The 26,505-nt window shown below is 45.0% G+C and overlaps 1 non-coding gene across 1 annotated transcript; it reads left to right on the forward strand.

Moving 5' to 3' along the window:
• Positions 1–3,653: 3,653 nt before the first annotated feature.
• On the forward strand, positions 3,654–3,791 carry LOC114810409. The gene has a single exon (XR_003758109.1). It is a non-coding gene; the product is annotated as a small nucleolar RNA SNORA7 (small nucleolar RNA).
• Positions 3,792–26,505: the final 22,714 nt, after the last annotated feature.

Here is a 26,505-nt window from a genome sequence, read left to right on the forward strand (position 1 = left end):
CTCCACCACTTGCCCTGCTAGGTGATCTTGGGCAAGTCACTTCACTTCCTCTGTGCCTCACTGTCCTCATCTGCAAGATGAGGAATTAGGTAACTATTCTCCCTCCCATTTAGACTGTGAGTCCCATGAAGAAGTGGATAGAGGATGGGTCTTGGCATCAGAAGGCTATGGGTTCTAATCCTGGCTCCACCACTTGTCTGCTGTGTGATCTTGGGCAAGTCACTTCTTTGTGCCTCTGTTACCTCATCTCGGTAAAATGGGGATTGAGACTGTGAGGCCCACGTGGAGCAGGGACTGTATGCAACCCAATTTGCTTGTATCCACCCCAGAGCTTAGTACAATGCCTGGCACATAGAAAGTACTTAACAAATACCATAATTATTATTAATTATTATGTGGGATGAGCTGTGTCCAACCTGATTAGCTTGTATCTACCCCAGCACTTAGTACTGTGCCTGACACATAGTAAGCACTTAACCAATACCACAGTTAGTATTATTATTGAGGAAAGGGCTCCCACTATACAAGCCTTTACTACAGTCCATTCAGACACAGGTTTGCTCATACACCTCCGAATCTAGATATTGGTAGATCCAAGAGCCAGCTGCTTCCGGGTCGTTTAAAGGGAGTAGCCCCTCAGTTTAATCAGTTAATCAATCTATCATTCAGTGGTATTTACTGAGCACTCACTGTGCTCAGAACACAGTACTAAGCACTTGGGAAAGTACAATATAAGCACTGTTCTAGGCAGTGAGGTAGATACAAGGTTATCAGGTTGGACATAGTCCCTGTCCCACATGGGACTCACAATCTTAATCCCCATTTTACAGATGAAGGAAATGAGGCACAGAGCAGTGAAGTGACTTGCTCATTGTCACTCAGCAGACGAGTGGTGGAGTCAGGATTAGAACCTATGACCCTCTGACTCCCATATCCATAATTTACTCATTTATATTTATGTCAGTCTCCCACTCTAGTCTGTAAACTAGGGGAGGGCGGGAACCGGATCTTACAACTCAGTTTATTGTCCTCTTCCAAGCACTTAGCACAGTGGTCTCCATACAGTAAGCAGCATAGCCAAGTGGATAGAACATGGGCCTAGAAGTCAGAAGGTCGAGGGTTCTAATTCCAGTTTTGCCATATGTCTGCTGGGTGACCTTGAGAAAGTCACTTCACTTCTCTGGGTCTCAGTTATCACATCTGTAAAATGGGGGTAAAGACTGTGAATCCTACGCAGGGCAGGGCCTGTGTCCAACCCGATTGCCCGATTTTCTCGTATCTACCCCAGCACTTAGTACAGTACAAATACCATTTAAATAAAAAATCGGGACCAACATTAGCCCCAAAGGCCATGCCCGTTTCCAACCAGACAGGTTTCTCCCTGGAAAGGGGCTCTGTGGGGGAACTTTGAAAATCGGTAGTCACAACCGCGAAGAGCAGCAGCAACGGCGGAGTCATCTTTTCCTTCAGAGAGACATACAAACACACAAAGAAACAAAATCCTGTACTCAGCTTCTAAAAGTTAGCTTTCATCCTGGGCGGTTATGGAAGACTCAAAATAAACCACTCGGAGAAAGCGGACAAACGGTTGTTTATTAGTCTGTAAAGTCAGGATAAATAGAATCCGGTGTGCATTCAGACATCACATAAAATGTTTGATTATGCTCAGTTATGGTTGGAAGAAAACCCAGTGTTGGTCAATGAATCTCTTCTACCTAATGGACTACTTCAACATCCTTTTCTTGGAATGCTCCATTTAGAGAGCATTCAGGGAAGTATCCCATCATCATTAGTATTTATTCATTCATTCATTCAATAGTGTTTATTGAGCACTTACTGTGTGCAGAGCACCGTATTAAGCCCTTGGGAGAGTACAGTCCAACAATAAACAGACGCATTCCCCGCCCACAACGAGCTTGAGCGCTTACTGTGTGCAGAGCACCGTACTAAGGAGAGTTCAAAACAACAGAGATGTATGGCCCACAAAGAGCTTGTAATACATAGGGGGAGACAGACATTAATATAAATATATCATTCATAATATACAATTTATAGTTATGTATCATCGGGCTTCCTAAAAACCCGGCAGTCCGTACCCACTGCGACAACCGGCGGTGGAGGATACAGTGGGCAAAGCTTGCTCTGGGATCGCTCTTTGCCCCAACATTCATCCACGGGGCTGGCTTGCAGGGCTGTTCCACGTGGCTTTCCCATGTGACCGTCCAACGTGACTGTTCCATGGGGTTGGCTCACCAGGATGTGCCACTGGGCTGACCGACAGGGTTCCCCAACAGCCGTCCAGGTGACAGTCCCACAGGACTGACCCACAGGGCTGTCCCATGGTTACCATGGATACCTCATCCTTCAGCCTGAGTGCTTCCGATCTACGTTTTGGGATGCTGAAAGCCCAGACCCCCCTACGATGCAGCGCTCCTTGGATGAACGTCCTGGCCCGTCACTAGGAACTCCCCCACTTGGCCGTAGGGTGGGGATCTCGGGGCATCTGCCCTGGTGGTGATCAGAGGGGGGCGGCGGGGCTTTTGGAAACTGCGATTTCGAGACTGGCCATGGAATAACCTACCTGGAGAAAGAGGCAGCGCTGAGTGTGGTTTAAGCCAACTCACGGGTCACGCTGACATTCTCCTCAGCGATGAGCAAACCGACAGAGGGAGAGGCTGCTGAGACGGACCCAAGGCCGCACACGAGAGCCGCAGTTCGATCGCAGAGTCCCTGATGCCCAGTCCCTGACGGAGAACCGGTGAGCGGCCCCGATCAGAGACGCCAGGCCGGAAGCAGCCTGCTCCTCTTCCTTCGGAAGGCTGGACCCCAAAGGCAGCTAGGACTTGCGGAGGAAGAGTGAGTTCTTAATAATACTAATGACGATCGGGGTGTCTGTTAAGTGCTTATGGTATGCCAAGCATTGTACTTGCTCTGCTGGGTGACCTTGGGTAAATGATTTCTCTGTGCCTCGGTTTCCTTGTCAGAAAAAATAGGATGACTCCATTTTCTTTTCATAGGATTTTTCTATAGTTCTTAAGGCTATTATCTGAAGCTCTAGCTTATGGGTCTTTCCCTATACTCTAAGTAAGGCAGCCTGTTCACTTTATTCCTCTAATGCCAACCTTCTCTCGATCTTGTCCATCTCTCAGCCTATCTCTCTCCCGTGTCTTGCTTCTGGCCTGGAACACCCTCTCTCCTGACATCTGACAGACAATTACTCTTCCTCTGCCTTCAAAGCCTTATTGAAGGCACATCTCCTCCAGGAGGCCTTCCCAGACTAAGCCCCACTTTCCCTCATCTCCCACCTCCTTCTGCATCACCCTGACTTGCTCTCTTTGCTCTTCCCACCTCCCAGCCCTACAGCACTTATATGTCCATATCTAAAATTTGATTTATTTATATTAATGTCTGTCTCCCCCTGTATACTGTAAGCTCGTTGTGAGCAGAGAATGTGTCTGTCTATTGTTATACTGTACTATCCCAGGCCCTTAACACAGTGCTCTGAATACAGTAAGTGCTCAATAAATACGACTGATGGATTGACTGACTCTTAGACTGGGAGTCCTGTTCCGATCTGATTGCTTTTGTACCTAGCCCAGCGCTTAACACCTAATGAGCACTTAATGAATAAAGCCATTACTATTATCATTACTCCCCTGTCAGGATCGCACCTGGAGAGTTTCCAGTACTCTACCAGTCTTGAAGATGGGAGGAAGAGTCAAGCAGAGGCCTATCCATTCCATTCCTAGCTTGGGCAGTGGCTAGCGAGTGGCAAGCAATCAGCTACAGGTCAAAACTCACCTATGCTGGGCAGCAGCGGCATGGGAGAGAATAGAGGGCAAAGACTCGATTTTACCATGTGGAAGGAGGCAGTGGTAAACCACTTTTGTATTTTTACCAAGAAAATTCTATGGATACATACCAGAATGATTGCAGATGGAGAACGGGGCGTTCTGGGAGAGATGTGTCCATGGTGTTGCCATGGGTCGAAGAAGACTCGACAGTATAAGACAATTGTCATTACTAAGCACTGGGGTAGATACAACACAGTCAGATCAGACACAGATGTGTTCATCTCAGGGAGAACAGATTTCTCATTCTCAATTTACTGATGAGGAAACTGAGGCACAGAGAAGCTGCGTGGCTTAGTGGAAAGAGCAGGGGCTTGGGAGTCAGAGGTCGTAGGTTCTAATCCCGGCTCCGCCACTTATCAGCTGTGACTTTGGACAAGTCACTTAACTTCCCTGTGCTTCAGTTACCTCATCTGTAAAATGGGGGTTAGGACTGTGAGCCCTGCGTGGGACAACTGATTACCTTGTATCTATCCCAGTGCTTAGAACATTGCTTGGCACACAAGACCACTTAACAAATACCATTATTATTATTATTATTATTATTAAGTGACTAGCCCAAGATCATACATCAGGCAGGCGGCAGAGTCAGCCTCAGAACCCAGGTCTTCTGCCTCTCAGTGCTGTGCGCTACCTTATATTAATGTTTGTCTCCCCTCTTCTAATAATAATATAATGTTGGTATTTGTTAAGCGCTAACTATATGCAGAGCACTGTTCTAAGCGCTGGGGTAAATACAGGGTAATCAGGTTGTCCCACGTGAGGCTCACAGTCTTAATCCCCATTTTACAGATGAGGTAACTGAGGCAAAGAGAAGTTAAGTGACTTGCCCACCGTCACACAGCTGCCAAGTGGCAGAGCTGGGATTCAGACCCATGACCTCTGACTCCCAAGCCCAGGCTCTTTCCACTGAGTCACGCTGCTTCTAGACTGTGAGCTCATGATGGGCAGGGAACATGTCCGCTAATTCTGTTGTACTGTACTCTCCCGAGTGTTTGGAACGGTGCTCTGCACATAGGAAGTGTTCAGTTAGGTACCACTGACTGATAGACTGATGGATGAATAGTGAAAGGCGCAGATTTTCTTTTGTGATCTGTTTGTATGCAGTCTCCTAAGTACTCTCTGTCCAGAGATGCCATTCTCAGCCCCAGAGTCTCTATCCCTTTAAGCCCTGCCCTTCCCATCCACTTCCCCATTGCCTCTTTTTCCCTCAACTATGCACAGGACAGGAATTGTTGGGTCAAAAGGAGACCCTCTCCATTCTGAGCACCGCATGTATCGTGAGTCTCCATACTTGTTACACTGTACTCTCCCAAGCACTTAGTACCGTGCTCTGCACACAGTAAGCACTCAAAAAATATGATTGATTGATTGATTGATTCAGGGGCCCGGGCCAGGTTAACAATAATAATAATAAAGACATTTGATTAGCACTTATTATGTGCCGAGCACTATTCTAAGCACCTGAGTAGATGCAAGAGAATCAGGTCTCTGTCCCATGTGGGGCACTCTGTCTTAATCCCCATTTTATAGATGAGGTAAATGAGGCCCAGAGAAGTGAAGCGACTTGCCCAAGCTCACAGAGCAGATATGTGGCAGAGCCAGGAACAGAACCCACGACCTTCTGACTCCCACGCCCGGGGTCTAGCCACCACGCCATGCTGCTTCTCTAGGACTCTCTCTCCCCTGGATTCCCGGGGAAGCGTGGCTCCATGGAAAAAGCATGGCCTTGGGAGGGAGAGGTCGTGGGTTCTAATCCCGGCTCTGCCGCCTATCAGCTGTGCGGCTTTGGACAAGTCACTTAACTTCTCTGTGCCTCAGTTACCTCATCTGTAAAATGGGGATTAAGACTGTGAGCCCCTCGTGGGCCAACCTGATTACCTTGTATCTCCCCCAGTACTTAGAACAGTGCTTGGCACATAGTAAGTGCTTAACAAATACCATCATTATTATTCCCAGGGCAATTTGACCTCAGGGTACCTGAACGGATGAGCTTGGTTTCCAAATGCCAAGAACATTTAGAACACCGTCGAAGCAGCGGAGAAGTCCGGCTTCATATGCCAGACGGAAAAGAGATTATATACATACACACATATGGATGCGAGACTGGCAAACCAGCCAGTGGAAATGCCAAGCCACTCTGGGAAATCTGCTTCTGGGGGAGGAGAGTCGTGTTGCCTAGAGACCTGCAGCCTCTTTGAAAATGTTCCCATTCAACCGGGAAAATCAGTGGGAACAGCGAATGTGCAGCTCGACTGTGAGATCGCACTCATCCCTCAGACCTCAGAAATGCCTCTTGCTGCTAAACACAACAACCGGAGAAATAAGGATGGCATTTGTTAAGTGCTTACTATGTGTCAAGCACTGTGCTAAGAGCTGGGATAGAGACGATCTAATCAGGTGGGACACAGTCCCTGTTCCACGTGGGGCTCACGCCTTAACCTCCATTTTACAGATGAGGTAATTGAGATGCAGAGAAGTGAAGTGACTTGCTCAGGGTCACGCAGCAAACAAGTGGTGGAGCTGGAAATAGAACCCAGGTCCTTCTGACTCCCAGGCCAGACTGTGTTTTATCCATTTGGGCCATGCAAGGCTTGAGTGGGGAGGAGGGGTGGGTGTGGTCTCTGGCCTGTCCACCTCACCAGGATTGGGGGTGGCCGGGGGGTCCCAGGGGACATGAGATGGGTGAATAGGTAGGCAAAGTTCCCCTTCAATAGATCAATTAATCAATTGTATTTATTGAGCGCTTACTGTATGCAGACCACTGTACTAAGCAGCACTTGGGAGATTATGATCCAACAGAGGTGGTAATAATGTTGGTATTTGTTCCCATCCCCACAGCACTGTACTCGTCCGCTCAACTGTATATATTTTCGTTACCCTATTTATTTTGTTAATGAATTGTACATCGCCTTGATTCTATTTAGTTGCCATTGTTTTTACGAGATGTTCTTCCCCTTGACGCTGTTTATTGCCATTGTTCTTGTCTGTCCGTCTCCCCCGATTAGACTGTAAGCCCGTCAAACGGCAGGGACTGTCTCTATCTGTTGCCGACTTGTTCATCCCAAGCGCTTAGTACAGTGCTCTGCACATAGTAAGCGCTCAATAAATACTATTGAATGAATGAATTAAGCGCTTACTATGTGCCGAGCACTGTTCTAAGCTCTGGGTCCCCTGGTAGACACAGGGGAATCAGGTTGTCCCACGTGGGGCTCACAGTCTTAATCCTCATTTTACAGATGAGGTAACTAAGGCACAGAGAAGTTAAGTGACTTCCCCAAAGTCACACAGCTGACAAGTGGCCGAGCCGGGATTCGAACCCATGATCTCTGACTCCAAAGCCCGTGCTCTTTCCACTGAGCCACGCTGCTTCTCAACCCCCGCCCACAATGAGTTTACAATCGTGGGGGAAGAGCCTCCTGGTTGTGTTCAGTCAATCAATCAGTCAATCGATGGCATTTATTGAACGCTTACTGTGCGCACAGTACTGTACTGTCCTAATGCTTGAGAGAGTACATTACCACAGAGTTGATAGGTTCACCACAAAGGCAAGATTATCGTAAGATGCCAAGTCCGGGAAGCATCATCTGAATCCCGAAAGGAGTTATCCTCAGAAAGCCAAGTCCAAAAGATCCTAAAAGAGGAAGTTGCATATTCATGATTGTATTTATTGAGCGCTTACTATGTGCAGAGCACCGTATAAGTGTTTGGGAGTTACCCCCAAAAGACCAGGTCCAGGAGATCCTGAAACAGAAAGCTGCATATTAACGGTAGTATTTACTGAGCACTTACTGTGTGCAGAGCAATGTACTAAGTACTTGGGAGAGTGCAATATAACAGAATTGTTAGACACGTTCCCTGCCCACAAGGAGAAGCAAGGTGGCTTAGTGAAAAGACCTCGGAACATGTCTACCAACTCTGAATTTTACTCTCTTAAGCACTTAGTACAGTGCTCTGCACATAGAGTGCTCAATAAATACCATTGATCGACTAATTGACAGCATGAAAAGCACTGTGGCTTTTGTGGGACTCAGAGGCCCTGGGTTCTAATCCTGATCCACTGCAAGTCTGCAGTGTGACCTTGGGCTAGTCACTTAACGTTTCTAGGTCTCAGTTACCTCATCTGTAAAATGGAAATTAAGACTGCATTCCCCACATGGGACCACTACTGCATCTGACCTGATTAGCTTGTACCTACCCCAGCACTTAGTACAAGCCTGGCACACAGTAAATGCTTAAAAAAATACCTTTTTTTTTTAAAAAAAAAAGGAGCTGCCAATCATAATTAGTCTTGCTCCTCCATCTCCTCCATTATCATCAACATCTCATCATATCATCATCATTGTGGTATTTGTTAATAATAATAATAATGATAATAATGATGTTGGTATTTGTTAAGCGCTTACTATGTGCCGAGCACTGTTCTAAGTGCTGGGGTAGACAGAGGGGAATCAGGTTGTCCCACGTGGGGCTCACAGTCTTAATCCCCATTTTACAGATGAGGTAACTGAGGCACCGAAAAGTTAAGTGACTTGCCCAAAGTCACACAGCTAAGCACCTACTACGTGCCAGGCACGGTACTAAGTGCCAAGCGCTGTTATAGATACAAGCAGCACTGACTGACAGCTTACTGTTAGCCTTGCTGGGGGTCCAGTGGAAAGAGCATTGCTCTGGAAATCAGGACACCTGGGTTCTAGTCTTACCTCTGCAACTAGGGCCATGCCGGGCTGGGGCTATAGCATCTTTGGTCAAGGTTTCTGATCAAAAAAAACAACTTGAGACATTCTAGCAGGTGGGTAGTTAGTAGTAGGAGTAGAAGCAGTGTGGCTTAGTGGAAAGAGCACAGGCTTGGGAGTCAGAGGTTGTGTGTTCCCGCCTCTGCCACTTGTCAGCTGTGTGACTTCGGGCAAGTCACTTAACTTCTCTGTACCTCAGCTACCTCATCTTTAAAATGGGGATTAAGACTGTGAACCCCATGTGGGCCAACCTGATTACCTTGTATCTACCCCAGTGCTTAGAATAGTGCTTGGCACGTAGTAAACTCTAAACTAATACCATCATTAGTAGTAGTAGTACTAGTAGTAGTAATATTAATGCTGGTAATAATTGTGGTATTTGTTAAGTGCTTACTATATGCCAGGCACTGTACTAAGCGCTGGGGTGGATAACAAGCAAATTGAGCTGGACACAGTCCCTGTCCCATGTGGACCTCACAGTCTCAATCCCCATTTTTCAGATGAGGTAACTGAGGCACAGAGAAGTGAAGTAACTCACTTAAGGTCACACAGCAGACAAGTGGCAGAGCCTGGATTAGAACCTATGACCTTCTGACTCCCAGGCCCCTGCCCTATCCACTAAGCCATGCCGCTTCTCCTTAATAGTAGTAATAGTACGATATTTACCAAGAACTTACTGTACAATAACAAAAGTGGTATTTGTAAAGTGCTTACTGTGTGCCAGGCACTGTACTAAGCTCTGGGGAAGGAATAAGCTAATCAAGTTGGACACAGTCCCTGTCCCAGATAGGGCTTCCAATCTTAGTCCCCATTTTACAGATGAGGTAACTGAGACCCTGAGAAGCAAAGTTACTTGCCCCCGTCACACACAGCAGACAAGAGGTGGAGCCAGGATTAGAACCCAGGTCCTTGTGACTCCAAGGCCCGTGCTCTATCAACTAGAACATGCTAAGCACCGGGCTAGAATACACAAAATTAGACACAGTCCTTGTCCCTTTGGGATGCTCATGATCTAAAATGCCCAGCAGGAATATCCTGAAAAATAAATGACGAATGTGGGCAGTGCGGGCTAAGATGGTAACCAAGGCAACCACTTGCTGACACGGCTCTGCAGTCGATTCAGCCGCATATGGACTCTGCGAATATCCAAACCTGTTGCACGTACGTTGCGACGTGCTGCCCCGCTACCCGCCTGATTCACCAGGGCAGTCCGGACCCCGGTGGAAAAAAGGCCCACAGAAAGGGTGCGAGAGGCGCTGCATACATCACCAGCACAGCAGTCCACTCCAATCAATTAACCAATCAATTCTATTTATTGAGCCCTGACTGTGTGTGGAGCACTGTACTAAGCGCTTGGGAGAGTAGAATGTAAGAGAGTTGGTATACACATTCCCTGTTTGCAACGAGCGTACAGTCTAGACTCTAATTGCTTATTGAGTCAAAGCCTTATTGAAGGTGTGTCTCCTCCAAAAGGCCTTCCCTGACTAAACTCTCCTTTCCTCTTCTCTCTCTTCCTTCTGCGTCGCTTGACTGCTTGCTTTATTCATCCCCCAGATCAGCCCCACAGCACTTTTGCACATAGCATTTATTTATTTCTATTAATGTCTGTCTCACCCTCTAGTCTTAGTCGAAGCTTGTTGTAGGAAGGAAATTTGTCTGTCTACTGCTATATTATACTCTCCCAAACTCTTAGTTACAGTGCTTTGCACCTAGTAAGCACCCAGTAAAAACCAGTGACTGACTGACTGAATCTAAAGTTTCTCCGTTTCTCCACCCTGAAATCTCAGTGCCAAGACTCATCTGTCATTGGAGACTGAGGACAGAGAAATTGCTCTAAACCCCTCTAGACTGTAAACTCACTGTGGGCAGGGAATGTGACTGTTATAATGTTCTGTTGTACTCTCCCAAGCGCTTAGTTCAGTAAGCTCTCGATAAATATGTTTGAATGAATGAACGTGTCTGTTTATTGTTATATTGTACTCTCTCAAATGCTTAGTATAGTGTTCTGCATCCAGTAAGCATTCAATAAATACGATTGACTGACCAGCCCTAGATGCTCGGAAACATAACACTTCACTTCTCTGGGCTTCAGTTCCCTCATCTGTAGAATGGGGAGTAAAACTTTGAGCCCCATGTGGGACAGGGACTGTATCCAAACTGATTAGCTTGTAACTACCCCAGTTCTCAGTACAGTGCTTGGCACATAGTAAGTACTTAACAAATACCATAAAAAAAGTCTCAGTATTGGTGACTGCAGAAGGCCTTTGAAGATAGGGATGGTTGTAATTAATCTGTTAGGTACGAAGGGGGAAGATGTTCTGGGCAGAGAGGAGGACGGGAATAGGACATGAGTGATGCGAGAGATGAAAGGGAGGTCCAGTGAGTAGGTTACCTGAGGATGAGTGAAGAGTGCAAGCTGGGGTGTAGTGGGAGAAGAGAGAAGGAAGGAGAGAGCTGATTGAGTGCTTTAAAGCCAATGACCAGGATTTTCGTCTTGATGTGAAGAGCAATGGGTAACCTTTGGTGGTGTTTGAAGAGTAGGGAGATGTGTGCAATACAAAGTTTTAGAAAAATGATCCAGGTTGCAGAGTGAAATATGGACTGTGAAATTGAGAAGGAGCATGGGCCTGGGAATCAGAAGACCTGGGTTCTAATCCCGGCTCCATCATTTGCCTGTTGTGTGACCTTGGGCAAATCATTTAATTTCTCTGGACCCCAATTCCCTCATCTGCAAAATGGGGATTCAATATCTGTTCCCCCTCTTACTAAGACTGTGAGCCCCAATATCAATCGATCAATGATATTTATTGATCTCTTACTATGTGCAGAGCACTGTACTAAGTGCTTGGGAGAGTATAATATGACAGCAGACACGGACCCTGCCCACAGCGAGTTTACAGCCTAGAGGGGCAGACTTACATTGACATAACTACAGTGCTTGGCATAAATGAAGTGCTTAACAAAAAATTATTATTATTACATTATTAATTGGAGAAGGGAGAAATCAGAGGCAGGGAAGTCTGCAAGGAGGCTGATACAATTCTGGAGACTTTGGGAATAGTTTCGTCTGGAATCCTCTAGAAAGGAAGCTTCAAGAGGAAACCTGGGTGAAGTTTCAGGGCTCAGAGAGAGTGCGTCTGCTCTCGATTTCAGATTTATTCTCTGCTCCAGTTTGGACTTTTTAGTTTCAGCGTCATGAGAGGGAGTGAAGGTGTTCATTGGTGCCCCTTAAATTGGACAGACCATCTGCATCCTGTGAAGGGATGGAAACCAGAAACCCCTAAAGGAACCCAGAACTTCACTTTCTTCCATTTGGGATGACAAAGTAATCGTCTGTCCGGCGAACAGGCAAGCTTGTGGGGATGGGGAGGTTGACCTCATATTTGGGTCTGTATCTTTTTCGAGGGAGTTTGGCCCCTAGATCGATTTCAATCGATCAATCAATGATATTTATTGAGCACTTACTACGTGCCAAGTAGCATACTAAGCACTTGGGAGAGTACAGTCCAACAGACTTAGCGGATATATATACTGCCCACTATGAGCTTACAGTCTAGAGGGGGAGATAGACATTAATATAAATACAGTGCTTAAAGATGACAATCGCTACTGTGGTTTTTATAATTAATCACTGGAAAAGAGAGAAATCTGAGGCAGAAAAGTCTGCAAGGAGGCTGATACATTCTCACCATATAGTTTCATCTGGAATCCTCTGGAAAGGAAGCTTCAAGAGGAACCCTGGGTGTCACTTCATGGCCTTTAGAGAGTGTGTCTGCTTGCAATTCAAGATTTATACTCTGTTCCAGTTTGGGCTTTTTGGTTTTAGAGTTACTAGAGGGAGTGAAAGTGTTCATCTGGTGCTTTTATCAAGGGACAGAAACCTGAAACTCCTATAGGAATCCAGAACTCTGCTTTTCTCCACCTTGAGAGAGCGAATCAATCAATTGTATCTACTGAGAACTTACTGTGTACAGAGCACTGTACTAAGTGCTTGGGACAGTACAGCACAGCGATATAAGATGCATTCCCTGCCCGCTAGAGATTACAGTCTAGAGGAGGAGCAGACGTTAATAGAAATAGGTAAATTACAGATAAGTACGTAAGGTCTGTGGGGCTGAAGGAGTTGAGATGAATAAGGGGACCGAGTCTGGGCAACACAGAAAGGAATGAGAGAAAAGGAAATGAAGGCTTAGTCAGGGAAGTCCTCTTGGAGGAGATGTGCTTTCAATAAGGATTTGAAGCAGGGAAGAGTAATTGTCTGTCAGATAAGAAGCCAGAGGCAGGATGTGGGGAAGAGGTCGGCAGCGAAATAGCCGAGATGGAGCATGGCATTAGAGGAGCGAAGTGTATGGGCTGGGTTATTAGTAGGAGAGTATTGAGGTGAGGTAGGAGGGAACAAAATGACTGGGTGCTTTACAACCGCCAGCAAGGAGCTCCTGTTTGATACGGAAGTGGATGGGCAACCACTGGAAGTTCTTGAAGAGTGAGCAAAGTGATAGTCTTTCCAGTGGATGGGAGAGGTGACATTGGAGTTTGGGTGGGCGGTGGCACTGAACTCAAATTCAAGCCTGTGTCTATTTCAAAGGAGTTTGGCCCCTTGACATGTAGTTGCCCAAAGATCAATCAATCACTGGTATTTATGGAGTGCTTCCTACGTGCAGGGCACTGTAGTAAGCACTCGGAGGAGTACAGTGCAACTGAATTAAGACACGTTCCCCACCCAAAGATTTCCGGAGCCTTCCACTTGGCCAGCACCTACCCACTATCAATGCTGTGTCTATCTGATTAGCTTGAATCTACCCCAGCGCTTGGTACAGTGCCTGACGCATAGTAAGTGCTTAACACGTACCATAAAAAGAAAAACAAGGCTCTCTGCCCCGTTTGGCTGACAGATGGGCTTCGCCTGGGAACGACAGCTTGGCCTTGCGTGCCAGGGCTGGCAGGATGGTGACAGCAGCCTCAGCACTGCCAACCCGCCCTGGGTGTCGACAGCGTAATTGGGTGCTGAGAGAAGAAGGGAGCTACCTGGGGCGCTGTGGAAATGTCGATCCAGACTGGCACCTCGAAATGGATCCTAACACTTAACGATGTTACCTGGGGGAAATCTCTTGTCCTCAGTCCAAAGATGATTTTAGAGGATAGTCTTGAGGGCTATCGCAAGACGGTGCAAGGGACTCTTCCTGGAAATTTAAAGATAACCTGGCACTTGATGATTTATTCAGCTGCTGTGCAACAAATCAAACAATCAATCAGTCATTTTTACTGAGCACTTACTGTGTGCAGAGCCCTGTACCAAGTGCTCGGGAGGGTACAACAGCGTGGCTCAGTGGAAAGAGCCCAGGCTTGGGTTTGAATTCGGATCTGCCACTTGTCAGCTGTGTGACTGTGGGCAAGTCACTTAACTTCTCTGTGCCTCAGTTACCTCATCTGTAAAATGGGGATGAAGACTATGAGCCTCATGTGGGACAACCTGAATACCCTGTAACTACCCCAGTGCTTAGAACAGTGCTCTGCACATAGTAAACACTTAACAAATACCAACATTATTATAGAGAAGCAGCGTGGCTCAGCGGAAAGAACATGGGCTTGGGAGTCAGAGGTCATGGGTTTGAATCCCAGCTCTGCCACTTATCAGCTGTGAGACTTTGGGCAAGTCACTTAACTTCTCTGTGCCTTCGTTATCTCATCTGTAAAATGGGGATTAAGATTGTGAGCCTCATGTGGGACAACTTGATTACCCTGTATCTACCCCAGCACTTAGAACAGTGCTCTGCACATAGTAAGCACTTAACAAATACCAACATTATTATTATTATTACAATATAACAGAGTTGGTAGACAAGTTTCTGATGATTGGTTTCAGGTGCTTGTTTCCATTCAAATCCTTCTCACTGGCAATGGACAAAGTGATTCATGGATTTTCTTTGCACACAGTAAGTGCTCAATAAATATGATTAATAATAATAATAACTTAAACCTCCCCCTACCTCCACTCTTTTTTTTATGATATTTGTTAAACAAATACTATGTGTCAGATATACTCCTAAGCACTGGAGTAGATACAAGATAATCCAGTTGGACATAGTCCGTGTCCCACATAGGGCTCCCAGTTTTTTCATCCCCATTTTACAGATGAGGTAACTGAGGCACAGAGAAGTGAAGTGACTGGCCCATAGTGACATAGCAGACAAGTGGCATAGACAGGATTAAAACCCATGTGTTCTGACTCCCAGGTCCATAGGCCATGCTGCTTCTCCCTCCACCCCCTGATCAGTAACTCCTTTTATTCAATAAACTCTGTTTTCAAGTAACATCACCTTTCCTTGTGAGTAGAATAAGCTCTTTGTGAGTAGGGACTATGTTTCGGGGGTTTACCGAACTTCCCCAATTGCTGAGTATAATGATTTTTTTAAAAAAATAGTACTTGCTGAGTTCTTATTATGTGCCAGGCACTGTACTATACACTGGTGTAAATACAAGGTAACCAGGTTGGACACAGTTCCTGTCTCCTCTATGGGGCTCACATTCTAAGTAGGCGAGAGTATGATTTAGTCTCCATTTATCAGATGAGGTAACTGAGGCTCAGAGAAGTTAAGTGACTTGCCAAGCTCCTCCAACAGACAAATGGCAGGAGCTGGAGGAATTCAGCGAGGAAGATGATCCACAAACATGTTGGTTAGGTAGGTGATTCTTGTACCAGTTCTGCTACTCACTGTTATCTTTCAGCACATTTTGTGGGAATTAGGAACTAAGATGTCTAGACTGTAAGCTTATTGTGGGCAGGGCACATATAATAATAATAATAATTATGGTATTTGTTAAGCACTTAACTATGTGCCAAGCACTATTCTAAGCACTGGGGTAGATACAAGGTAATCAGGTTGTCCCATGTGGGGCTCACAGTCTTAATCCCCATTTTCAGATGAGGTAACTGAGGCACAGAGAGGTTAAGTGGCTTGCCCAAGGTCACACAGCAGATAAGTGGTGGAGCCGGGATTAGAACCCACATCTTCTGACTCCCAAGCCCCTGTTCTTTCCCCTAGGCCATGCTGCCAACTTTGTTGTATAGTACTCTCCCAAGCACTTAGTACAATGCTCTACACACAGTAATCACTCAATAAATACCATCGATGATGACGTATCATTCAGTCCTGTGGAAAAAAAAACAGCAAAAAGCCTAAACTTAATTGTTATCGTTAATAGTCCCCCAACCAAAGCTTGACTCGGTCCTCTCCGATTTTGAATAGCACATTGTAAACACACAGATAGTAGTAATAGTATTCATTAAGCACTTGGTGTGTGCAGGGCACTGTATTGAGTGCTAGGAAAGAGCACAGAGGAGGGATTTAGACACCAACCCTGTCCCTTGAGGGGCTCACAGTCTAGTCCAGCAATCTAATTTGCCAATTTGTTGTCTCCAAATTTGCCACAATGACAGGCACTGCACCCCCCATCCCAGCCGGGAGACCCCAAGATGGCTGAAATGGGAGGAGCAAAATGTGTTTACTTACTGCCTTAGCACATTTTGAGCAACAGTGAGGCCTGGTGGATAGAGCACAGGCCTGGAAGTCAGAGGGACCTGAGCCTCCACTTTGCTTTTTGACCTTGGGTAAGTCATTGATTGATTGATTCATTCATTCAATTGTAACTATTGAGCTCTTTGTGTGGAGCACTGTACTAAATGCTTGGGAGAGGACAATACAACAATAAATAGTGCCCACGACGAGCGTTCAGTCACTTCATTTCTCTGGGCCTCTGTTCCCTCATCTGTAAAATGAGGATTGACACCCATGTGGGATAAGGACTGTGTCCAACCTGATTACCTTGTATCTATCCCAGCGCTAGAACAGTGTCTGGAATGTTTAAGCTTTTCACAAATACCATCTAAAAAAAAAAGATTGAATATGCAGTTGCACAATCATTTGACGTCATGTATTTTTTTTAATTAACTTTGAGGGCAGATGTAAAATTTTCAATTTTCTTCATTATCTAGTTGATGTTGTGAATATTTGTTAGTAATTTAAACCTCCATCTCCTAACCTCGGTTAGTCATTTACCTCTAGAGCTCTCTGTTCCAATCCTGCTGAGAACAGTGCTATCAGTGCAATCATCCATAATAACCTGCCTAGAAATAACCCAGTCCCATATTCAGATTCAAATAAATACATCATCATCATCAAAATTGCAGGCTTTATTAAGTACTTACTAGGTGCCAAGTACTGGTTTTTTATGGTATTTGTTAAGCATTAACTCTGCATCAAACATCTTTCTAAGCTCTGGGTTAGGTAACAATTATTTAGGTTGGACACAGTCACTGTCCCACATGGGGCTCACAGTCTGAGTAGGAGAGAGAACAGGGATTGAATCCCCATTTTTAGTCGAGGAAACTGAGGCACAAAGAAATGATGTGACTTACCCAAGATGACACAGCAAGCAGTTGTGAGAGCCAGGATTAGAACTCCGGTCCTCTGACTCCCAGGCCTGTGTTCTTTCCACTAGGCCATGCTCCTCCTCCCGTGTTCTGTGCTGAAGTAGATACAATACAATCGGTTCATGAAATAAGTATGCCAACATCTCGGAGAAACTCGCCTTCGGGTGGAGGGTGGGGGAGGAAGAGGGGCTAGGGTCTGGCAGATCAGCCCTTACGTCAAATTTTATTTTCACTCCTTCTATTTGACTCTGAAAGCCCACACCAATCCCTTTTTATTCTTCCCAGTTCTAACGTTGACTCTGGAAGATGTCACACGCCGATTGTTTTGTTTATCAAAATCGTTCGCCTGCTTAGGAAATACCCTCCAACCTCCTGTCTGACTCATAGGTTAAAAAGGGTGAGTAATCTCTTTGGTACTCACATGGAACGAGAGGGAACCCTTCCCATCTGACTTCCTGTCCTACAAAAAACAAAACAAATGACATGCAGAGGACGCTATTCAATTTTCCCATTTCAGCAGTTAATAGGGCTCAGGACTTGAGAAGCCAGAACTGTCCTCTTCTACTTGGTTTAGAATGTCTCTGGCTTCAGTTGTGCTCTAAAAAATAACCCAAATAATAAATAATAAGTAATAATGAAATAGCCCAAATACTAAATAGCCCAAAAAATACTTTGGTGGGTAGACTGTAGTGTCTGGAGTGTAAGCTCGTTATGGGCAGGGAACATGTCTGTTATCTCTCCCAGGTGCTTAGTATACTGCTCTCTGCACACAGTAAGCACTCAGTAAATACAGTTGATTGAATGACTGTGTAAATCTTTTCACTGTCCTCTTTCAACTGGTTCTGCTTTATCTTCCTCCTGGGTGTTTTCCCACTCAGAAGTAGGCAGGCATTACTTTAGGACTGACAGAGTCCATCTTGGGGGCTGAAGCTTCTACATTACTCTTAAATATGTTACATATTCATTCATTCATTCAATAGTATTTATTGAGCGCTTACTATGTGCAGAGCACTGTACTAAGCGCTTGGGATGAACAAGTCGGCAACAGATAGAGACAGTCCCTGCCGTTTGACGGGCTTACAGTCTAATCGGGGGAGACGGACAGACAAGAACAATGGCAATAAACTGCGTCAAGGGGAAGAACATCTCGTAAAAACGATGGCAACTAAATAGAATCAAGGCGATGTACAATTCATTAACAAAATAAATAGGGTAACAAAAATATATACAGTTGAGCGGACGAGTACAGTGCTGTGGGGATGGGAAGGGAGAGGTGGAGGAGCAGAGGGAAAAGGGGAAAATGAGGCTTTAGCTGCGGAGAGGTAAAGGGGGGATGGCAGAGGGAGTAGAGGGGGAAGAGGAGCTCAGTCTGGGAACGCCTCTTGGAGGAGGTGATTTTTAAGTAAGGTTTTGAAGAGGGAAAGAGAATCAGTTTGGCGGAGGTGAGGAGGGAGGGCGTTCCAGGACCGCGGGAGGACGTGACCCAGGGGTGGACGGCGGGATAGGCGAGACCGAGGGACGGCGAGGAGGTGGGCGGCGGAGGAGCGGAGCGTGCGGGGTGGGCGGTAGAAAGAGAGAAGGGAGGAGAGGTAGGAAGGGGCAAGGTGATGGAGAGCCTTGAAGCCTAGAGTGAGGAGTTTTTGTTCAATATAATATATATATATAATATTATATTCATTGCTACAATAACGGGTTTGGGAAACTGATTCCACCTGAATTACATTTACCTAAGAAGAGTCCATTTGTTCACCTTGTTATCAAAACTCGTCAATCACCTAAAAATGTAAATCACAAAATTCCCAATCTCTGCCTCAATGGCAAGCTCATTTTAAAGATGATCGTTATCATCCTCTTCCTCATCATCGTCACAATCTGCAGTGCTTTACTGATTGAATGCTTTCTGTGTTTAGTGCACTGTACTGAGCTCCTTCCGCCTCCAAAGAACCGTACTGGTGATCTGTTGGTTGCAGAGCACTGTGCTGAGCATCTTCTCTGAGTACTGTACTGGACACTCGGGTCCTATCATTGTCTAGTGGGTAGAGCACGGGTCTGGGAGTCAGAAGGATCTGGGTTCTAACCTCAGCTCTGCCACTTGTCTGCCCTGTAATCTTGGGAAAGTCACTTCACTTCTTTGTGCCTCAGTTCTCTCATCTGTAAAATGGGGATTATAGCTGTGAGCCTCACGGGGGACAGGGACTGTGTCCAACCTGATTTTCTTGTATCCACCCCAGCGCTTAGTACAGTGCCTGGCACAAAGTAAGCGCTCAACAAATACCACAATTGTTATTGTTGTTGTCATGGGGAAAGTATGAAAGTATGGTTTGCACATGCTCTCAAGGAGTTTATAATCTAATGGGGAAGACAAGGATATATAAACGGACAATATACATAAGTTACTTTTCAATCAGGGACCAAATTCCACACCCCTAAAAATGGGTTTTGGGGGTGGCCTGAAGGCCTACCTCTGTTCTCTCAAGCAGAAAGCATTTTGACACTGATTGAAGTGACATTCCATCACCAGGAATAAACACCCTCCATATGGCTGGGTAATATTTCCAACCAAATTTTGTTTTCTCCTGCCAAAAGAGCAATGTTTTCCAAGGAAAGTCTAAAATGGTCTAAATTCACAGTCCCATGAACCTCCTCTCCACAGCCTCACGCCCTGTTCTATCCCGACTGGGGAGCTTCTAATGGCTTAAAGGCTCTTCCTGGACTTTGGTACATATTTGAGCAATCAGAGTCCATTCCTCCAGAAAAATATTCTACATGGTTATTCTCGAGTTTATGTTCCGTGAACAAAAGGAACCAAGAGTTACCATTTATTGGAATGGCCTTGGATATGGACATTTGCCAACTCTTGCAGGATGAATGGTAACTTGTGCCAGGTGTAGAAGAAAAACACTGCTGGGAGAGAGAAGGCTTGTAAAATTGTGGGCCAGAAAATGGTTTGCACGTGTTTACCAGGCCGAGTTCGAGGGCTAGGGTAATCTCCATTTTATACAATTTTAAGGCATTGTCATTTTATGATGGGCCATTTTTTTGTGAAAGGAAAGAAAGATGTCAGAGAAGTCTGTCGGTCAGTAGTATTTACCGAGTGCTTACTGTGTGTGGAGCACTGTGCAGAGCGCTTGGGAGAGTATAATAGAATGATATACACACATTCCCTACCCACAACGAGCTTACAATTTAGAGAAACTCTGCCAGTGCTAATGTAGACTCAAAAAGACCAAGGAAATAGGACACAAGTTGTTCTTATGATACATTTTCAAAGCCCAGAGAAAGCTGTGTTAAGCATGGCACACATAATTTACCTCAAGGTAATCATGTTTTGGATTTGAAGAATACTCTAGATTGTAAGTTCATTGTGGGCAGGGAGCGTATCTACTAACTCTGTTGTATTGTACTCTCTCAAGCGCTAAGCACAGTGCTATGTACATAGTAAATGCTCAAAAGGTATGATTGATTGATTCAGAAGAATCCTCACTGCAGGCTCACCTAGTTTATTCTGAGTATGTACATTTCTTAGAACTTGATGAGAAATTTTTTCAGAGATGACTCCTTCTTGATGTGTATTATGCTGTATTCTTATATTGTTCTAGAGAGGAGGAAGCACAATTTCAATCACATTTATTGAACACTTACTGTGCATAGAGCACTGTACTAAGCGCTTGGGATGTTACAGTGTAACAGGATCGGTAGGCATGTTCCCTGTCCAAAAGGAGCTGACAGTCCAGTGGGAGAGACAGACATTAATATAATAAATTGTGGATACGGACCTAAGTGCTGTGGGGCTAAGGGAGGGTGCAAATCCAAGTAAGAGGGAGCGGGAAAAGAGGAAATGAGGGTTGTCAGGGAAGGCTTCTTTGAGGAGATATGCCTTGATTAAGGCTTTGGAGATGGGAAGAGTGATCAGCCATCAGATATGAAGAGGAAAGGCATTCCAGGCATTAAATTTGGAATTTATACCCCAAATCCAAGATTATGATTTTTTTTTCTCTTCTTTCCTGGAAGATTCTCCTTATAAAATACATAACCTAGCTCTTGTCTAGCTCTTCCAATTAGAAGATTGCTTTCTTCAGACCAGAGGAAAGAGATTTGAATCACTTCTTCCTTCTGGGAATTCCTTCCATCCTCTCCCAAACCCATCTTGCATTTTCTGGATAATTTTGAGTCATTTGGATCATCATCATCATCATCAAAGGCACTTATCAAACGCTTATTATGTGTAGAGCACTGTATTAAGCTCTTGGGAGAGTGCAATACAGTAGAGTTGGTCAAAGTTTTTACCGCCCATTGGATAGTTTCTTTTCTATGATTTTGAATTATAACAGCTAAGATATGGCTGACCGTATTTTGCCCACAATTTTACTATAGAGAAGAACGGATTTAAACACTAACATATCCACAAGATATAGGAATGATGAATATTCTGTCAATTTCCCAAAATTAGAAAAGTCATTGTCTGTGGAACTGAAGAACTATCCATCGCTTTGCCTGAAATTCTCTTTGGAATGAGGAGGATTAAAGTGGTTTAGTGGGAATTTACATATACTACTTTACTTTTGGAAAATAAGCACATTATAGTGGATAGAGCACAGGCCTGGGTGTCAGAAGGACCTGGCTTCTAATGCCGTCTCTGCCACTTGTCTGCTCTGTAACCTTGGGCAAGTCATTTCACTTCTCTATGGCTCGGTTCCCTCATCTGTAAAATGGGAATTAAGACTGCTAACCCACCAGACTTGTGTCCAACCCAATCTGCTTGTATAATAATACTAATGATGATGGTATTTAAGTGCTTACTATGTGCAAAGCACTGTTCTAAGTGCTGGCACTGTTCTAAGCACTGAAAAAAAACACCCCAGTGCTTAGTACACTGTGTGGCACATGGTAAGCACTTAACAAATGTCACTATTATTATCATTACAGTGTCTATTCTTCTCCATGTCTCTTTGCTGACCTCTTCTTTTATTATTATTATTATTATTATTGTATTTGTTGAACATATACTATGTGGCAAGCACTGTACTAAGCATTGGGGTACATATACAAGTCATTGATGATGATGGCATTTGTTAAACACTTACTTTGTGCCAAGCACTGTCCTAAGTGCTGGGAGGGATACAAGGTCATCAGGTTGTCCCACCTGATCACAGTTTTAATCCCCATTTTGCAGATGAGGTAACTGAGGCACAGAGAAGTTAAGTGACTTGCCCAAAGCCACACAGCCGACAAGTGGCGGAGTGGCGGATCCGGGATTAGAACCCATGACCTCTGACTCCCAAACCTGGGCTCTTTCCACTGAGCCACGCTGCTTTTCAAGTCAATCAAGTTAGATACAGTCCCTGTCCCACATGGGACTCATCTGGGGTCCACAGTGTTTTTTTTAAATCTACTTTTATGATCTTTCAGCACTCTTCCCTACCTACCTCATTTTCTCTTTCTTTACTTCTTTTTGGGTCACTCTGTTCCTCATAACCCCCAGCCCCCCTCCTCTCCCTGCCTTTTCTTCTCTCCTCCTTCTTACCTCTTAACTCAACTCCAAAAAATATGTGCCACAAAACAGTGGATGGGGCTTTCTGGGAAGATGCTAGAGACCCCAACTTGATTCATTAATTCAGTCATATTTACTGAGTGTTTACTGTGTGCAAAGTACTGTATTGAGCGTTTGGGAGAGTACAATACGGCAACAAACAGACACATCCCCTGCCCACTACGGGCTCACAGTCTAGAGGGGGAGACAGACATATAAATAAGTAAATAAATAAATTCCAGGTATATACTTAGGTGCTGTGGGGATGGGAGGGAGGATGAATGAAGGCAGCAAGTCATGGCGATGCAGAAGGGAGTGGGGGAAGAGGAAAGGAGGGCTTAGTTAGGGAAGGCTTCTTGGAGGAGATGTGCCTTCAAAAAGGCTTTGAAGTGGGGGAGAGCAATTATCTATCTGACAGGAGTAGGAAGGGTGTTCCATGTTAGAGGTAGTAGAGAAGCAGTGTGGCTCAGTGGAAAGAGCACGGGCTTGGGAGTCAGAGATCATGGGTTCTAATCCCAGCTCCGCCACTTGTCTGCTGTGTGACCTTGGGCAAGTCACTTAACTTCTCTGTGCCTCAGTTCCCTCATCTGTAAAATGGGGATGAAATCTGTGAGCCCTACGTGGGACAACCTGATTGCCTTGTATCTACCCCAGCGCTTAGAACAGTGCTCGGTACGTAGTAAGCGCTTAACAAATACCAACATTATTATTATTACGTGGGCAAGGGGACGGTGGCGAGTTAGACGAGATCGAGATACAGTGAGAAGGTCAAGCATTAGAGGAGCGAAATGAGCTTTAGAGGAATGAAGAGGCCAGAGACTGATGGTTGAGGTCAAGACTCTGAGCTCTCCCTCTGCGTTGAGATACCACTCCTCCAGGGCCTCCAGGGGAGTGATGATTTTGCCCTTCTCACTCCGTCGCCATAGGCAGCGTTTCCTCTCCTTCTCCTATAATTCTACCAATTCTCCTAAGAATTGGATGTCTACAGCCCAGGTATTACACGGGACTGAGGGATTGATTGAGTGGAGCAGAGGTGGCCAGTAGCATGGAAATCTGGCTGCAAATGGGTACTGCTAGAGCTGGAGCACACTACATGGTAAAACACAGGCCTAGGAATCAGAAGGATGTGGGTTCTCATCCCGGCTCTGCCACTCATCTTCTGTGTGACCTTGGGCAAATCACTTCTCTGGACCTCAGTTCCCTCATCTGTGAAATGAGGATTAAGACTGTGAGCCCCTTGGGGGACAGGGACCGCGTCCAGCCTGATGTTCTTGTATCTACTTCAGCAATTAGAACAGTGCTTGGCACATAGTCAAGCCCTTAAGAAACACCATCATTATCAAACCTGTGAGTCCGCCAGCCTCCTTGGGTTCCAGGACTGCCTTTCCATGAATTCATTAGAATACCCAATTTGAAATGGTAACTTTTTAGGAATGTTCCCTTTGAACAGAATGAGATGGCTTCATATATATGATTCCATAGGCACCAAGCTGAAATAGTCAAGGGATGAAAAAAGAGAACTCTTTCCTAATACTGGTTAGGAACAGAATTGGAACTGTGGTGATTATTACTCTCTTTGGAATGAAAATTTTATTGCCAGCAATTTGTGGGAGGGTGTGTGAGTTGGAGACAGGGACCCATTAGAGCCAAACCAATTTTAGAAACAATTGTCGGGGAATAGATTCACTGTCATGTCTGTGTCACCTGCTTGCATGAAGGAAACAAGCAACATCAGTCAATCCGTGGTATTTATTGAGCACTTACTGTGTGCAGAGCACTGTACTAAGTACCCGGGAGAGTACAATACAACAGAGTTGGTAGACACATTCCCTGCCCAGAATGAGCTCACAGTCTCTGCCTGCACAAACAAGACACAGAAAGTATCATCTTGTGAAAATGTTAACACGTTGGGGAAAGATGATCATTCTGCTTCTTTTTTAAAATTACAATTGTGCTGTAAAAATCATTGTAAAACTCATAGTGCTGCATTCTGAATTAATAATGATGGTATTTGTTAAGAGCTTACTATGTGCCAAGCACTGTTCTAAGCACTGGGCATTGTTCTAAACAATAGGCATTCAGAATCTGTTAAGGTTCCATCATCAAAAGTGAATCAATTAATATATTTACGGACTGTGTACGATGTGCAGGCACTGAGTAAGTCAGTCGATGGCATTTTCTGAGTGCTTACTGTGTGCAGAGCACTGTTTTAAGTGCTGGGGAAAGTAAAATACAGCAATATAACAGACACATTCCCTGCCCACAGAAACCTAAAGTGTGTAGGAGAGTATGGGAGAATTAGTAGACATGATCCCTGGCCTCAAAGAGTTAGCAAGGGGATGCAGACTCTCAAAGAATTACCGAGAGGGGTAAGCAATTGAGTATAAACAGAGGTGCAAAGTAGAGCGAGGAGGTACTAGGTTCCAAGACACTAGGTTCTGTTGTACTGAAGGCTCCCAAGTGCTTAGTATAGTGCTCTGCACACAGTAAGCGTTCAGTAAATTCCATGGATTGATTGATTGATGTGGAAGGGGTTAGCTGAGAAGTATTGTCAGGCAATAACAGAAAGGATTGGGTCACGGGACTTTGAAAGAGAGAGAGGATAATACAAAGATTGCAGCCTTGAGAGATGGGAAGGATGCTTGGTGGGGTGTCAGTCAATCCATCAATGATATTTATTGTGTGCTAACTATGCACTAAGCACTGTACTAAGCGCTTGAGAGAACAGTAGGCAGAGTTGGCAGATACATTCCCTGCCCACATTGAGCTCACAGTCTATAGGGGGAGACAGACAATATAAATAAATAACTACCAATTTATAAATTAATTTTATATATTTTAATTATTTTCTTTTCAACAGTAAAGGGAAGTTAGGTGGAGCAATGATCACCACCACCGTCATCATCTTCAGTATCATCATCATCACCCCTCAGTCAGTCATATTTATTGAGTGCTGACTGTGTGCACAGCACTGTTCTAACCACAATATAACAATAAACGGATACGTCCCCTGCCCACAACGAGCTTACAGTCCCTGTGGATCTGGGAAAGATGAACACATTTGATGCTTCAAAAGCTGGGATTTCTCTCCTTAATTTTATGAGTGCTGCTTTTAGAACGAAGCTTTCATTCATCTGGGACAGGATGTATGTTTTCTTTCTCTTGTTATCAATGTGTAACTATCTAATGGATTGGAGATGCCTCCACCTATTCGAACATTTGTAAAAAAAATGTAATGCAAGCTTAGTGGGATTTGGTCAAGAAGACGTCTAATAGAATTGCTACTGTGATGGTCAAATCTCCCTTGCATTTTATGAAGGCAGACTGGCTCCGTAAAAGTGCAAACCAGAGGGAACAAAAGGATGATGTCAGATGGCAGAGAAGCAGCGTGGCCAAGTGGGTAGAGTACAGGCCTGGAAATTAAAAGGACCTGAGTTCTAATCCCACCTCCACCACTTCTCCTCTGTGTGACTTTGAGCAAGTCATTTCACTTCTTCTACCTCATCTGGAAAATGGGGATTCAGACTGTGAGCTCCATGAGGGACATGGATGGTGCCCAATCTGATTAGTTTATATCTAACCCAGGTCTTAGTACAGTGCCTGGCATGTAGTACGCGCTTTACAAATACCATAAAGAAGGGGACATGACAGAATACTGGAGGGCTTATAGATCAAGCTTTGGACCTGAGGTCTTTTCTTTCTTCAAAGAGGAATCGGGACTTTATGACCTTGAATTAGCCCCTCACTGGGGAGAGCGAGAAAGGATTGCAGACTGGATGACTTCCACCACAAGTCCTTTATCCCTTCCACAACCAGTAATCACTTCATACTCTGCAACCTCTGTCAGGATCTCGTTGGATGAAATCGGAAAAAAGGAGCCCCTGTGAGGCAGGCTATTTCCCCCCAGGGTACGCGTTGAGTTTCTACGTGGGAGTGACAGAGGGAGGGAGTTAAACC

The sequence above is a fragment of the Ornithorhynchus anatinus genome, chromosome 3 (assembly GCF_004115215.2).
Source record: "Ornithorhynchus anatinus isolate Pmale09 chromosome 3, mOrnAna1.pri.v4, whole genome shotgun sequence".
NCBI classification, from domain to species: Eukaryota; Metazoa; Chordata; class Mammalia; order Monotremata; family Ornithorhynchidae; genus Ornithorhynchus; species Ornithorhynchus anatinus.